At 45.1% G+C, this 17,198-nt stretch overlaps 1 pseudogene; it reads left to right on the top strand.

The window, feature by feature from the left end:
- Positions 1 to 1,691: 1,691 nt before the first annotated feature.
- On the top strand, positions 1,692 to 7,258 carry LOC142818610 (palmitoleoyl-protein carboxylesterase notum2-like; annotated as a pseudogene).
- Positions 7,259 to 17,198: the final 9,940 nt, after the last annotated feature.

Genomic DNA, 17,198 nt, shown 5'->3' with positions numbered 1-17,198 from the left:
CTAGTTTCAAACAGACTGTATTTTCTTTTGCAACGTTCATCCCCTATCTAGTCAGTGATGATTATTTCCTGTGTGTTCCATGGGGGATACGTTTTTCCATCCCAGCTAACAGTAAGGGCCCAAAATTTTCTTTTCTTTTTCCAATTCAATGAATGGAAAGGAGGAAGAAAAATTTACAGTGGACTAGAAGTTTAGCTTACAACGTAGAATTTTACAATCAGTTGGGGCTGTAACGTGCAACTCTTTTTTCTATGTTGATCTTCCATGTGATCAAGGATCATAATCAGTATTTTACAAAATGAAAGAAAACAGAGGTTAGGGTATGTTCTGATATTCTTTTTTATTAGGTCTCTGACCATATTACTTGATTCTGATCTCACTCCAATTTTACACTGTATTTCTACTGAATTCAATAGTAACTATATTAGCAAACCTTCATTCAATTATGAGTGGCTGTTTGACTATGTTCCCATCCTTTATTTTGAATTATTTGTAGATAGGGTTTTTTGAAAACACATTTTTTGGGGCTGGCTGTTTCCCATGCAAATGCCTGTATTTATGTGCATTCAGCATTATTCATCAGTATTTGTTATTTAGAATTCATTATTCTGTTTTAAAACTTTCAGTCATCCAATCAGGAAGCTCAAGCAATACCGTGTCACATACATGGCACAGCCCAGTGAACAAATGATTAGCAAATATTGGAAGTGATGAGTACTGGAGTTACCTTTTTGTTCAAAGTTGTTCATCCAAAGTATGTGATGAAGAGTTATAAATAACAAATATATTTGCAGAAATCTGAACTGGTTTATGACTGATTCATTTTAAAAAAAGGAATAACTTCATAAGAGCATTTATTTATAATGGGTAATTCAGCTAGCTCTGATATATTTAAGATCACTATTTTATTATTTCTATACTAATACTCTATAAATCTGACAAAAACATGAATTAGGGACAGATACAGTATTTATTGGTTCTGCGGTTGTTTGATGAGACAACAAATTGAAAGTTCTTACCAAGTCCAAATGTAGCCTCTAGAATTTCTTATTCATGAAACAACAAAGAAATCATCCACCAAAGTAAATTGCCAAAGCTTAGATAATCAGATCAGACACCGCCACCCCCCCAGCCTCCAAAAAGCAGTACATACAATGAGGATAAAATTATAGAAATTTTAAATATGTATCTTTCAGGATCAGAGTTGCCAGGAAGTCTTGAAACTTTTTCAGCATAGAGTGTGGTTTCATTTCTCCAGCCCCTGTCTTCTGCTCAACCCTGGCAGTAGTTCCAAGAAAAAAAAAGAGGGAAGAAATGTGTTCCATATGAGGACAGTTCACTTGAGAGCTGATCTAAGCACATGTATTATTTCTGGCTGAGTAACAACTCCTCTTGGGCTTTCAATCCAAGCTCTTTATTCTTTTGCCATCAGGGACTTACCTTACCTATGATATTGCACTTGTTAGAATACTTCCATTGAAGTTCAGCAATTGACCAGCATTCTTAAAGGTATATATCATGTTAGTTCAGCTTTGTGGTGTCATTTCTATAGTGTAGTAACATGCCTGGGTGCATGGCTGTGTCTGTTCCTTGCTGGTTTCATTTTTCCCAACACTGTCTATATTAAACCTTGCTTTCTCTGACAGCATGGATTTGTTCTTTGCCTGTTCAGTCAGGAGAAGGCAGTCGCTATGAAGATCTCAGGGGCACTGGTGGCTTTGTTGCTCCTGGGAGAAGTGTTGTCTCAAAGCAAACGTAACTCCAAAGCAAATGTGAAGACTCCTGCCCACAATCAAAAGAGTCCTAACCCCAGTGCTGCTGAAGAAGATGCCTTTGTGGGAGTTCTTCCTCTTCTTGAAGATGACTTGGCATTACAGCTCAGAGGTACCTCACTTGTACTGCTGTGGCATGTTCAGAAGGCACCTGAGGACATGAAACTTTTCTTTCTGAAGAATCCCCTGGACACTTGCAATGATGGGACAAGAGCTGGGTAATGGTCACTTCAGAACTCACCTGCTTTTCACAAAGAGGGTAACAGGAAAAAATAGTCTGATTTGTGTTTACTCTCCTTCTTCACCAGTTGCAGGTATTACTTAAGGGAGCACGAAGGCAGCAAGAGATAGATCATATTCTTGGCAGGTACAGTATGAAATGACAGTAGAGTAAAGAATCAATATATTGTGAAGACAACTTGGGCTTAATTTTCAATGCACTTAACACTGATCAGTGTAACTCCAGTGATTTCAGTGGAGTGACATCTGATTTACATCTTCGTGAGATGAAAATAAACACCCAGCTTTTAGTGTGTGACGAATCAAAGATGACATTGATTGAATGGTAGAGTCAAAAATAAACTCTAATGGAAAGGTTTAAGACAGTTTTCTTGCTCGCATTTAGGTGGTTGGTGTTGTTATAGTAAAGAAACATGTGATACCAGATATAAAAATATTTGGCGCTTAATGAGTTCATCAGGGTAGCCTCAAACAAAGAAAGGTAGGCGCAGCAGTTACTGTACTATTCCTTTCTTTCACACAGCTCAAAAGACAAGGGAATGGATTCTGCTCTCAGCTAAATAGGTGCAAGTCTGGAGTGACTGCACTGAAGTGAGTGGAGTCACTTTGAGTTTATACGGAGTCTGAACAGAGAGAAAATCAGGCTTTATATTCCTGGCTGTGATTTTAGAATGTAATGCTTCTCGCTGTGATATCAGGACGTATTTCCATTGGAAGCAGGTAATGGAGCCTCATTGGCAGGGAAGCCTCTGAAGAAACCTGCAGGAGAGAGATTAGGTTTTTAGGCAGGATTTGAAGGCGGAGAGGGAGGGTATGTCTACACTACCACCCTAGTTCGAACTAGGGTGGTAATGTAGACAACCTGAGTTGCAAATGAAGCCCGGGATTTGAATTTCCCGGGCTTCATTTGCATAAAGCCGGGCGCCGCCATTTTTAAATGTCCGCTAGTGCGGACTCCGTGCCGCGCGGCTACACGCGGCACAGACTAGATAGCTCGGACTAGGCTTCCTATTCCAAACTACCGTTACTCCTCGTTTCACCCTCGTTCGAACTAGGGTGGTAGTGTAGACATACCCGGAGTGTGTTATCAGCAGGTGAGGCATGGACATGTCCCTAGAACAAGGGGTGGTGTGGCCAGGAGAGCCAACAGGATCACCGGGCCCCTGGGCAATGTGAGGAGGGACCTGAGGCAGAAAGGGCAGGGTGGGGGCAGTTAGCCTCCAGTGCCACCCAAACGGCGCAGCACCCGTCCCCGCCAGCCCTAAGAGCCAGCCAGAGCATGCAGCGTGGGGCTCTGGAATGTGCCTTGTGGCGCTCCAGCTGCAATTTTAAAGGGTCTGGCACAACTGCCCCTCTTTGCATCTCCATTGGCGGTCCTGGGCACAGCCTAAAAGAAGGTCAAAGACAGAGTGGAAGGAGACAAAGGGCTGCTGAGCACCATGGCTAAGCACTCCAACACTGGCTTCACTTAAAGCTGGTGCGTAGGTCTGTTGAGGTACAGGAACATGGGAAGACTTGAGCACTTGAAACTGGACTGGGGACTGATGGTTGAAATCAATGGGAGTCAGGCACATTTAGTCCTTCAGAACCCTTCGCAGTTCACAGGGTGGTCTCTTCAGAGAGGCTATGGAGTGAATAGGCATGAAGCTGGAGATAGTTCTTTTCCCCCAGGCCTGTAGCACATTAACAAGGCCATGTGAGGAAGCTGGAGCCATTGCTACCTAGGTAGCATCTTTTCTTCAGAGAAGCAAAGGGTGCTGGTGTCCTGGGCTGTCTATTGGGCACTATACAAGGGCCAGAGTTTTAGCAAAAGGAATTAAATAAAAGCAGAAGGAAAAAGAGGCAAAGCCTTCACCTCCCTTAGTTTTCCTGTTAACGTCAAATATTTCCATCCCAAAGCCCTTTATTTCTACCTCTTGGATGGATACTCTTGAGGTAACATTTAAGCAGGAGGTGGAATGACAGTAATAGTGGGCTTTGAAGCAACTATGGTACACGGCTTCTATTTCCTGTATTTGCCATGGAACGGGCTGGCAAAGAGCACTTTTAGCATGAGCAGGACTTCTTCTGGAGACCCAGAGAACTGGTGCCTGTCTTCTCGTCAGTGCTGGTGGGACTGGTATGCTACTGAACCTGGAGAGGGTGGTGACCCTTCTAGAGATGCTGGGGGCTGAAGCAGTCCAGGTCAGAGGACTTGTTGACCCTGGCTGGTTCCTGGATCTTAAACATCCAAGACAATCTGTCTGTTCAGATGCTGCTTCTTCTGCCCCAGCAGGTGCAATCAAGAAAGGACTCAGGTACTTGAACCTGCAGGTTTGTAATCTTGGGAGTGGTTTTTGTTATGCTTGCAAAATGAACTGAAGATACAAACACAGCTTCTTGTACTTCTGGCTCTCTGATCCATGCCTTCAGTAGATAGCGAGGGGCACACGCACTTCGACTGGAATTAAACTGTGAGTGTAAATCCTGAAGCTGCATCTTGGAACACCAAAAGGAAAAATAAGCTGCTGCTTAATGTACCTCTCTGTGAAGTGTACCTCTCTGTGAAGGCCTTATAGAGATCATTATTGTGAATGGAAAGTTACCTGGCTTTACCGGCCATCACATCTTTAGGAAGTAAACAGGTATTGTTATGTTGAAAAGAAGAGTGCTTCCTTCTGACTGAACAATATGCTATATATTTCTTGTGCTGGATGTGTTGTATTCTTTTCACACCAACAATTGGTTTTATTTGGGACAAGACACAGCTTTTTTTATATGTTAGCTTAAGGTAACACTACCTCCCTCTTTCCACTAATGTATTCTGGCCTTTTTTTTTTTTAAAAGGATGTGGAAAGGAATCCTTCTAGAAAAATGTAAACTGAAGTTCAAGAGAGTTGACGAGAGGCAGTGCTTCCTTGGGTATAGGCTGTATTCATCCTTGAAATGTAAGTTCAGAGTTTGGCTCTGTTTCTGCACTGGAATTAATTGGAGCTAGATTTTCAGAGGTGGCATCCATCTGCTATCATGGTGCATATGGGATTTGAGCGCTTCTGAAGTTCTTTGGAGCTGAGGCAATGTCTTTGTTCTGGGTTTAAACAGTGCCTAGAACAATGGGAAGCTGGTCTATGAGTGGGGCTCATAGACACTTGGGTAATCAACGTCAGCAGCTGGCTACTGGTGGCTTTTTGAAGCTGCAGGATCTGGCCATGTAATGGTAATGTCAAATACTGTCTTACTCTACAACTTCCTAGGATGTCTTCCTTTCTTTTTCAGCTCCAGTTTTTGTGGTTCAATGGGTGTTCGACAAAGAACTGCTGAGATTAGAAAACATCCATCTTGGAAGTCAGTCCCTAACAGAAATTCAGTGGAACTACCTAAAAAACCTTGGTCGAGAACTTAGCAACTCTCAATGTGCTGTCTCATCAGTATTATGTTGCTGATTGTGTTAAATAAAATACTAAAGGTTAACCATCACAGGGGGCAACTACGAACAGACTTTGGTCCTTTAAAATAAAATGAGATTACATATCCTTGTAATCTAACACTCCTACTAATGACTGAGCTCCTGCAATGTAATTCTTGTTAGATGAGCTAACTTGGGCACCGAATATTAGCATTCCATTCAAATCTTATTTTATGTGTGTTTCTAAAAATCTGAGCTTGCATGCAGTTGTGATACAACTGGATAGTACCTGACAACCACTGGACTACTTGTAGGATAAAGCTTGTCTATGTGATGAGGTAATGCATTTTATCGGGGGGAGGGGGAGAGAATGTGATTTCTAAAGCACACTAATGTGTTTCCCATTAATTGATCATTGTAGACCCTTCTAGCATGCTTTAAATAGTGCTGTTTAGACAGCAATATGCTGAAGTGCACTAGGGAACATTTAGTGCACAGCAGCAGGGTCTGCATGAACTAATTCATGTATAACATGTGAATGTGCTTTAGAAGTCACTCCCCCATCGAGCACATTACCCCACTATGTATTTAAGACTTAAAGAGGGTCCTACTCAAAGGGGAAAATGCTCAGCTAGTGCAAACAGTTCATTATTCAAATAGTTCAGGGTCCAAAAAAAACCTAGATAAGTTCAAGGAAGATGGGTCCATTGATAGCTATTGGCCAGGATAGGCAGGGTAGGTGTCCCTAACCTCTGTTTGCAAGAAGCTGGGATGCATCATGTGGTGATGACCTGTTCAATTCATTCCCCGTGGGGCACCTGGCATTGGCCACTGTCAGAAGACAGGATACTGGGCTAGGTGGACCTTTGCTTTGACCAGTACGACCATTCTTATATAGTCCTGGTTTCATGGAGCTCTGACAATTTATACTAGGTGAGAATCTGTCCCTCTGTGAGCAAGGGTGTCACACTCCTGTCCACAGAAGTTAATGGCAGTGGGCTGGTCCCTTTAAAATCTGATATCACTAAAGGAAAGGATGTTTTCACTAGGATGTACAGAGAGTAATTTGTATCCCTTGTCTGTGATTTTCCACAGAGCCGTGTTTGCACCTGCATGTCTGTCTCACATGCTGATTACAAAAAGGCGAGCAAAAATGTTTACTTCCATTTCCTTGCCCTATTAGCTATCACCTAAGGGGATGAAATGTCTGTTCATCTTTCAAGTATTAGGTCATGTTGTTAGATCTCAGTGTGACTCTAACAAATATTGTCTGGCTGTGCACGTCTTCAGCACGCCCGTCAGCCTGCTGTCCCTGTATGTGGTGCCTGCATGGGTCACATTGCCAGGTAGATTTCTGCAGCTGCTCAGCTAAAGGAAACAAATCAGTGCTGATGCATTATAATGAGTGCTGTCCCTAATTGTGATTGCAGGATCAGGCCCCAATTTAATATTCCTAGATTTACTATTTAATATGAATTATTTAACAAAGATTGATGAAGGAAAATCAGAACAAGTCACCTTTCTACTGGTTTTCTGTCAATTTAATCACTTTTTGATAATCATTTTCCTCTGCTTAAATTGCAGCTATTGGCTGGAATTTCAAGTGAAGGGCATTTCTTTGGCCAGAGCCTTGCAGTGCTGGGAGAAGAGCCTTCAGAGCAGCAATAAAGCCCCAAAGATCTGCATGAGAAGTTGTCCCTTCCATCTGATTGATAACTGTCCATGGCCCCATTGCAACCCCACCTGCTCAGCTCTGCATGATCACGGCATAGGCCATGAAGTGAACTTCCAGCAGGCTTTATTCAGGATGCGACCTGATGTCCACAGGAAAGCTCACAAGCTCAAACCAGACCCTAGTTAACTGGGAATGTTAAGCAATGATGGCTAATGCATAAGCCTGACATCCATGTGGAATAATTGTAGGTCCGTGTCAAACAGTGTTAAAGTTGAGAAAAAGTCAGTTGTTTCCTAGGGGTTAGGCACGTATTGGGATGTTAGGGTTCTGCCAATCACATGGCTGGAATGACTGAGGCTTTTGTTAGTCTTACCTTGTACTGCTGCTGTTCCAATCATGTGAACTCTCTTGGGTTTGACATAAGTCCTACTCCCATTTGGAGGGTGCTACACATTTTACGGGGTTTTGAGGATGGGGAGGTGAGCTAAACAAAGATGATTGTTGGAACAATTTTCATTCCCTTCCTTTTGCACTTGGCCTGAATACCACCAGGCTTAGCTCAGTAGAGTCTTCAATTTGCATGATACCCTAAGCAAGTCCAACTTCCTGTTTTCATGTTAGCTCCATTTGCTGTTGCTGAGATTATTAATAAAATGAGGGATATGAACAAAATATTGACCCAGCTTTTGGGCATTGACTCATTAAGATGAATAAATTCAGCAGATTGATCCCTCCTGCAGAAAAGCCCAGGAGAGCAGCCCATTCAGAGTGGGCAGTTTCTCCACTCAGTTCCCTCATGCTGCCCAGTCAAGGGAAGGAACATGGACTCCCCACACAGGTGCAGCGAGTCACACAAAGTGGGGTTGTATAACGCCTCCAGGGCTTTCCACGTGGAAGCCTTGTGTCTCGACACCAGCTCTGGCTGATTGAGAGATCTGACATTCCCATACTCCCAGGACTTGTCCTGAAAATCCTTCCTGAAATAGCTGAAACAAAAAACAGGACTATGTAGCACTTTAAAGACTAACAAGATGGTTTATTAGATGATGAGCTTTCGTGGGCCAGACCCACTTCCTCAGATCAGGACTGGCCCATGAAAGCTCATCATCTAATAAACCATCTTGATAGTCTTTAAAGTGCTACATAGTCCTGTTTTTTGTTTCAGCTAGACTAGACTAACACGGCTACATCTTTATTACTTCCTGAAATAGGTGCGTGTGCGCTCAGAACTCATAGGGGCTTTGTAACAAAATAAAAGTAGCTTTTGATACTATGATGTACTCATGGCTTACTGAAGCTCCTTCCTCAATAACCTTTGCATTCCTCCTAACTTCCCAGTGCAGGGTTTCCCTGTAATGAGAACTCTCTGCCCAGCTTGCCTTTCTGAGTTTGGCCCTTTAAATTTGTTAGAGCCAACCAGCTGCAACCCCAGTGCCCCACAGTGGCCGTTTTGCTAATGACCTCACTTCTCTTCATCTCTTCTGGTTGATAAGTACTTGGTGTTCCTGTTGTGTTTTTCCTTCAGTTCTGTCTAGTTCCTAATGACCAGTAGGCTCTGAGACCACTAGGGAGACTGAAGTCTTCTCTATAGCCTTAGCTAAGTACCAATAGAGGCTTGTGGCTTTAGCCCCTAAAGTTCCAAGTTCAGTCCTACCTGCTGACAACCTGGGTCTGTCTGTGCTACAAGTGGGGGTTCATCTATAATAAAAAGCTTGGGATATGCTTCTTCAGCTGGGGGAGGTGTATATAACCTTTCTGCCAGGTGAAGCCAGAAGCAGTCTGGGCTAGGTTCAGTATCTTGGAGTTCCTCTTCATCCCTCCAACACAGAACCAGCTCAAGCCTGTACCCAGTAATCTGGGAAATTCACATGCCACCCCTGAGCATCTCTGAGAGGCAATGCTTCCTCACTTGCAAGCACAGAGCCTGAGCATAGAAAAGAAACATTTAATAAAAGGGAGGGAAGTAACTTGGGAAAACACCACCCAGAGGATTCATAAACATAAACCACGAGTAAGCGTCCCAGGGGGCAATGTCCTTTTCCTCTCAGGTTCTTAAGTCCAGCAACGTAAATGTCCCCTTCACATGCCCAACCCTTCTCTGCACCCTACTCACAGTCGCTGCCCTTGGTCAGCACAGACCCAGAGTTCAGAGATGCATCCGCAGAGTTCACCTCTCCTCCTGGTTTGGGGGAGGTAAAGAGGCATCTTACCCACTCTGCTGGTCACTCACCAGCCACCTGCTGGCTGCTTTCTGGTGCTGCCCTGCTGGCTGCTTGTCACACTTCTCCATCACCACCCTGCTGGCCAATTATCATGTTGCTGCCATACTGCTGGCTGCTTATTACATAGTCCAGCGCCACCCTGCTGGCCTCTCATTGCATCTCTCCACCGCCACCCTATTGCTGCCATGTTGCTGGGTGCTTAGCACATCATTCCTCCCCAAGCGGGTGCATGGGGAGGAATGGGGCTAGAGGATTCTGTACTATGCCCCTCCCCTGGTCCTTGCAAAAATACTGGGAAAAGTTCATACTGGATCCAGGCTCTTAATATTTCTGCATTTAGCTGCCTGCCCTTCTTCCCAAGGCCTTTTGCGTGTGTGTCATTAGATGTGGAGACGCAGGGGGCCAGGAGTCAGTGTGGAAGCTTAGGGCCTTCGTGCAGGCCTTCCGAGCTATCCAGATTCCATGGTGTCCTTGAGAGCTGGGGGCATAATGGAAGAATGTGCAAGACGCTAGAGGAGCATGACTTCCTGTCATTTCTTACTTCCCCAGGCTCACTCCCAGGGGTTTCCCATGGGGAGCGAGTGATCTGGCTCAGAATTACGATGCTAATTGTTATTCATGATAGCAGAGTTGGGATCATCTTAGGATGCATTACAGACTGCTAACCGCTTGTTCGTCACAGCATGTGTTCTGTCTCCATTTGTGTGCTTTGGTTCAATGAAGTCTCATATTTTTAACCTGCCAACAATCTCGGGCTCCAATCTAATGGCCAATCTAATGGCACAAAGCAAACCTAACAGACTCGACTATTCTAATGACCAACCCTCTCTCAATCACTGCCAGTTCTGGCACAGAGAGTCCTCTGCAGATGAGAGACAGCCTACTGCTGCTGCCATCTCTGCTCTGCCGTGGCAGCCAAGGCCAAGGTGGAAGTTAACAGAAGGCTGAAATGCTGGTGAAACCAGTGGAAACTCGGACCTCAGAGATTGTGCGGCAAGAGTGAGGTCTTTTCTCCATTCTCCTGGAGTTTGCTTTTCAAAGGGGAAGGCAATTTTTGTTGTGGTTAAGGTGATGGCGCTCCTTGAAGAGCAGTTTGAATTTAATAAATCATGAGATAGAGTCACAAACGTGTGTGCATTGAATTTTTACACATGCTGGTGAAAATGATGACACTCTGCCCTGAAGTAACTATTGTACTTGTGGATACTTGGGAAGGAGAAGTGGATCAGGAGAGGGGTGCCAGGGACTTTCCTTAGACCAATCTGCTCTGAAGAATAGCCTGGGAGCAGTTCAGGCTGACGAAGGACTACGTCTGGTGGCTAGAGTAGAGGGATTGAGAAATAGCAATATTGGCTTTTACTCCAAACTCTACTGCTGATTCCTTCTCTAATCTGTGTGGAATCCCAAATGCTTGACCATCTGCAATATAAAATAATAACAGTCATAAGAACTCTGGCCTCAGATTCAAACATCTCTTTTCCATTCGGACAGGCCACTAATCCCTCCTGACAATGAGAGTTGTGACATCAGAAAGCCGGATCCTGTGAATACTGGGTGCCTTCCATTCCCAGTGAGTTCATAAATGTGATACACTGATGAATATCTTTGACATGTGACCATATTCCTCCGATTTCCAGACTCCCCTGGGGAGGAGGTCAAACAGCACCTCCCACGATTGGGCCCTGAAACCACATTGATGAGAGAAAAATTGATCTGTCATTAACAGCATTGTCAACTGAAATTGAACCATTGCCAGAAGTGGTTGTGATGAAAAACAGTGCAGCCCAGACCCTGTCAGCTGATGGTCAGGGCAGTGCGTGGTATGTGTGTGTGTGTGCGTGCGTGTGTGTTATACACCCGAGTCTTCAACTGTTAGGATCGAGATCCCTTCGCAGCGGGCAGCCTAGGGAAGGCTGATGGGCGCCCCCGAGAGTTTGCAGGGAGAGTGTCACATCCAAGTCTTCAACTGCTAGGACCGGGGTCCCTATGCAGCGGGCAGCCCAGAGAAGGCTGACGGATGCCCCAAGGGTGTGCAGGGAGAGCTTATTTCATCCGTGTCTTTAGCTGCTAGGACTGGGGTCCCTTCACAGAGGGCAGCCTAGGGGAGGCTGACGGATGCCCTAAAAGGCCTGTCCCGTGGAGGTGACAGAACCCAAATGCCCAGCTCTCCCTCACTGTGTCTTCCCTATGACCGGCTGGAGTTCTTTTAAATTGTGCTTGGTTCTGTTACAGCAACTGAAGGAGTCAGGTTAAAGCTTAAACAGTTACAGGTTTATTAAAGAAGCTTATAAATCATATGGTTACAATGGCTATTGCTCTATTTCTTAACTGCTAGCAAATATAGATCTTAAACGTGGTTACAAAAAAATAAAGATAGAAAATAGAAATAAAAATGGTACCAAGTGACAGTTTAATCTTTAAAGAGCTCTAAGTCTATGTGTACACTTAAGACAAAGGACACATCCAGGTACAATTTTTACCCCCTTCTGTGCCTCTCAACTCTAGCGTATCAGGCCAGGGCCAGTCCCTCAATTCCTAGGAAAGACGAATACAAGGTGGGCATCCCCGTGGAACCTCGGGAGGCCAATCACCTAACCCGACCAGCAGATAGATGGTAGATTGACGCTCAGAGTAAGTATGCTGCTGGACCCATCTTTATACCCATAGGGGCCCATATCCTCTTTCTTATCTAAGATGCCAAATTGTGTTGGTCCGTCTTTATGACGCCAGTTCTTACAAGGGAGTTTCAACTTCATTTACACTTGCAAGAGAGATAACTAAATTGTGAGTACTGGACATTCTTTACTGGGTGGGAGATTCCTCCCCCCATGGACGAGTGTGTGATCGTATCAATATGGGTTTCAGTCAAGGGCACTCCTCTGCAGCCTCTTGGTCAGCAATTAGCTCGATCACCCTCATATCTCTGCATATCAGTTGTCCAGGGTCACTGTGAGTTAGCATATCTGGGCCTCCTGTCAAGGCTTCAAAGACTATGCTGATTTTACTGCTCTGTGTGTGCACTGTATGCTCCAGGCAAGCAAGATGGATGTTACAGGGGGAGTTCCTGTCTGGCTACAGACCCACAGGCCTTGTATGACCAAGGGTGCTCTGTGGATTCATGCTGCCCCAGGGAAATTTAAAGTAAAACTTCCCATCCATTTCAAGGCTGCTTTTCACTCTTGTTGCCCTGTTTCTCAGCAGGCAGGTTAATGCACAGCTGCATGGCTCTATGAGCACAAACTAGCCCAAAGGGTATGTGGTTGTTTATTCCCAGGTCATCTTGCCCAAATACCTTGTAATTTCAGCCCAGCGGTAGTGCTGTGGTTTCTATACACACTGGAGCATTGCAGGATCACTCAGCTGAGAATCATGGTAATGTGTGTGGAGGGTAGGTTGCCTAGCAGCTGGGGAGCATCATATTCATGTGTAGATGGGAGTAGCCTTGAATTTCAACTCACAGGACTGAACTAACTCATCAGATGTAGCAACTTTCAGTGTCTTGCTTTCTCCCCTTCTTCCTTTTCCTTAGCTACAATATTCCCTAATATTGTCAGCTAGCTGTGGCACTGGCTTTGGTCCCTTAGCCAGCTTTGCATTTAAAACTGCTCCTAGCATAGTGATGTCCATTGATGTGTGATTTGTTTGACATTTCCATCTCAGCAAAAGCCTAGTATAGATGCAGTTATACTGTGACAAATGCATTGTTTTTCTAAGTATAGATTATTTTGTTGAGGGAACCAGTTTAAGCTGCATCTACCCTAGAAGATTTTGCCAATATAGCTATACTGGCAAACCCTTTCTAGCAGGAATGTGTGCAGGAATTTAAATTTGACTGCTTTTGGAGGAGCACATACTGTGTCCCCACTGTGACTCACTCTCCCTGCCCCGCTAGTTATTGGGGGAGCTCATGTCCCTGCTTCCTGTATTTGTGCATGCCTCTGCTGTCTATCATAGACGAGGCCTTAAGTATACATGAATTACTTCAAGACAGGTGATGAGAATTGTTTTCATCAAATGAGGAATGTGTGTTACTATCAAGAGAACTGGGGGCATGTTAGTTGTACACAAGGGTCACTGGTGAACACATGCAGTCAGCCAAAGAGCATCACTTCCATGAAGAAGTCGGGACAAACTTTGAGCCTGATTCTACTGTTACATGTAGCAATGAAAGTCAAGAGAAACTTCTTTGAGGCAGGTGAAATTGGCGTAAAGCCAGTGTGAGAGGTGACTTGGACTCTGTTTGTGGGAGAGGTCTGCTTTTCAAAGATACCGCTTCTTCTGTAAAATGTTCTAGTAAGGCTGAAGTTGGGCAACAAGCCAGAAAAAGCAGGAAGTTGAGAACAAAGTCAATCTAGTTAAACAATATAAACTCCTAAAGTAGATGAATGTAAACTGGTTTAACCTTCACTTAAATTGCTTCAATTTTCATCAGCAAATTGCTGTACTAAGATCAATTGATTTGAGCAGTGGTTAAACTGGTTTAACTGCATCTACATTTACACTGCTTTAGAGTAATTTTAAATTGGTCTAGTTAAACCAGTTTACTTTTTTTTTTTTTAAAGTTTAGACAAGGCTTTAGTTTTAACTTTACATTTCCTGGTTTTAAAATTTCTTTGGCTTGTCAAATGTTACTCATCATGTCTTTATGTACTAGAGATCAGTAATAACCATGATCTGAACCAACTATTGTGTTTCTGTATTTCCCATAAAAGTTTCCATGATCCCTGAAGCAAAAACCTCTATTTGCAATTACTGTTAATCTCCCCTTTCTGTGTGTGACAGCTGTATATTTGCTCCTCTGGGTTTTTTCCTTCTCCTGCGGCAGCATTTAACTTTTCTCCAGCTTTCAGCACCTTAAGCTTTAAAAGGGTCACGCTGATCATATTCCACCATGCCTAGGGTTTTGAAAATGGTTTCCAAGTTTTATTTAAGTAGATATTGTCTGTTTCTTGTCCCTTTGTACAGTTAATTGCTTAGGACAGCTAGAAATAAGTGGGCAGTGCTTCTTGCCCTGTAACAATAGATAACAATTAAATATCTCACATTCAGGTCTGTAGGAGGAGAGGAGTCTTTTTTTACTCTAGAGTTTCCATGTATAGCTTCTTAGAGGGTTTATTTAAAATTAAACAGTAAGTGCTGGCTGGGAGGTGAGTGCTGTTTGCACTGTTCATCTGTGCATGGCACTGAAGTAGGTAAGGATACCTTCGGACAAGGGATCAAGTATGAATTGCTCATCAAACCTGTGCTTATAAACCAAGGCAATATTGGATAGAGTTATCCATGATTTATAGAAGAAACCAGGTCCTGTTATGAGCAAGTGTGAGCCTTTGTGAATAGGCATTATAAGGCCAGTGAAATCTGGAGCATCATAGACAACTAGTGAACAAACAGACTAAGTGTGTGGCAAGAATATACCATTTTATTAAACAGGAGGATGAGTTAAAAGAAAAATGGCACTAACCTTGCTCCCAAGAGAGGTACTGTCCATTCAACAGACTGACCCTCTTCAGCCCCACCGACAGAACACCCTACTCACTATAATTCTGTTTTAGTTCAAGTCATGAGAAATGGAGCTCAATGTGAGTTTGAGCTCTGCAGATGAAGTGATTATTTACTTCTCCACTAGCACAGAATGTAAGTAGCATCCCTGGATAAACTATAGTTCTTGTAATGTATGATACCATGTTGTATAAAGTCATGAGTTAAAAACAACCCCCAACACAGAACTGCAGAATTACATGAACAAATGATGCCATTAAAAAAGATGGGCAAAGTGACAGTCTGAAATAAAGAGATGGAGTTTTTCACTTTGCATCAAAATGAGAGTGGTCATAGGGTATGTCTACACTACCCCGCTAGTTCGAACTAGCGGGGTAATGTAGGCATACCGCACTTGCAAATGAAGCCCAGGATTTGAATTTCCCGAGCTTCATTTGCATAAGCGGGGCGCCGCCATTTTTAAAACCCCGCTCGTTCGAATGCCGTGCAGCGCGGCTACACGGGGCACGAACTAGGTAGTTCGAACTAGGCTTCCTAGTTTGAACTACCATTACTCCTTGTGGAATGAGCTATCCTGCCCTAGACGGCCACTTTCCTGTGCCTAGTGCGGAGGTCGTGGATGAGGTCCACGATGTTCGCACTAGACCAGGTGGGCGCCCGCCTCTTGCGGACCTGTGCAGGCTCCTGGGAGCCGCCAGCCTGGTCCCGGGAAGAGGCGGAGGGCTGGGTGGCAGCGGGTGGCTGGCTCAAGCTATGCCAGGTGCAGGGTCTGCTGGCTGGGTGCTGGCAGGCTTGCACCTGGCATGGGCACTGTAGCCAGCCCGTGCCCCTTTAAGGGCTCCGGGGCCGGGAGGGGGGCAATAGAGTTTCCCTGGTGGTGCCCAGAGTGGCCACCAGGGAAAGTTGGGGAGGGCTAGCCTCCCACTAGTTCGAATTAAGTGGCTACACAGCCCTTAATTCGAACTACTTAATTCGAACTAGGCATTAGTCCTTGTGGAATGAGGTTTACCTAGTTCGAATTAAGCGCTCCGCTAGTTCGAATTAAGTTTGAACTAGCGGTTTGCATGTGTAGCGCCTATCAAAGTTAATTCGAACTAACGTCTGTTAGTTCGAATTAACTTTGTAGCGTAGACATACCCCAGGGTAGCGTCTATACCAGTGATGCCTGTGGTCCATCAGGGTAATCTGATTGTGAGCTGAGAGACATTTTGCTGACATTAACTGTCCACAGGCATCACCCCATGCAGCTCCCAGTGGCTGTGATTCTCTGTTCCTAGCCACTGGGAGCTATGAAAGGGCAGTCAGCATGTCCCAATAGCTCCTTTCCTTGTAGGTATCCCCTCCACAGCTTCCATTAGCCAGGAACAGAGAACCACGGTCAACATCAGCAAAGTGCTGCATGGGCTGCAGTCAAATTACCTGGATGGGCTGCAAGGTCTACACCATTTGTTGAGGGGGCACGAGTGCGTTTTGCCAAAATGATCCATTGCCTTGGGGCCCTATTGAATTCACTGCTGCTCCTCGATTCTCTGCTTGGTCCATAATGCCTTTTGTTTATGGCTGGCTTGGAAGCAGCGGCCTTTCCCCTTCATCTAGTTGCCAACCTTTTCCAGATGAGGAACCATTTTGACAATTCAGGAAGACTTGGTGACCCAAGGCAATTCAAAAACGGGGGGAGGAGAGGAGGCAGAGCCACCTGGGGAGACACTTGGTGACCCTTTTGAAATGGAATGGCGACCCATATTTAGGTCCCAACCCATAGGTTGGAAAACCCTGGTCTAGATACTGCAGTGACAACCAACACCTTATTCTGTGCTAGGCTGGGATAATGCAGTTTCCTCCACTTTTGGTTTCCTGTAAAGCAGGGGTGGGTAATAATTTTTGGCCAGGGGGAACTTCAAAAATTTTTGAAGTGGCCCCAGGCCGCCCCGGAAGAGGCAGGGCCTAAACCAGAAGGGGCGGGGACAGGATACTTCTGGGCTACCCCACCCCCAGACCATGAGTGGTCTGGGGGTGGGGGAGCTCTGCTCTGCCCTGTATCCGCCCCTTTGCCCCCTCCTTCCCACTAGGCACCCATGCCTCTGGCAGGGCAGGAAAAGGCTTTGCATGCTCCCCCACCCCTAGCCCAGTCAGGGCCTGGGGAACGCACGAAGCCTCTTCCCACCCTGCGAGAAGCATGTGGCACTTTGAAGTGCTGCGTGTTCCTCACAGGGCCGAGGCAGGGTGAAGGAAGCGTTGTGCAGCTCCTCCACTCCTGTGCCCAGATTGGTCTAGGGGTGGGGGAGCGTGCAAAGCCTCCTCCCGCCGTACTCCCACCCTGCGAGGCCCATGCGGCACTTCAAAGTGCTACACGCTCCTCACAGGGTGGGAGGAGGTTCGTGCGCTTCCCCCACCCCCAGGCCAGT

This window comes from Pelodiscus sinensis, chromosome 16 (genome assembly GCF_049634645.1).
Source record: "Pelodiscus sinensis isolate JC-2024 chromosome 16, ASM4963464v1, whole genome shotgun sequence".
Classification (NCBI taxonomy): Eukaryota; Metazoa; Chordata; order Testudines; family Trionychidae; genus Pelodiscus; species Pelodiscus sinensis.
This window is presented reverse-complemented; position numbering and strand designations above follow the sequence as displayed.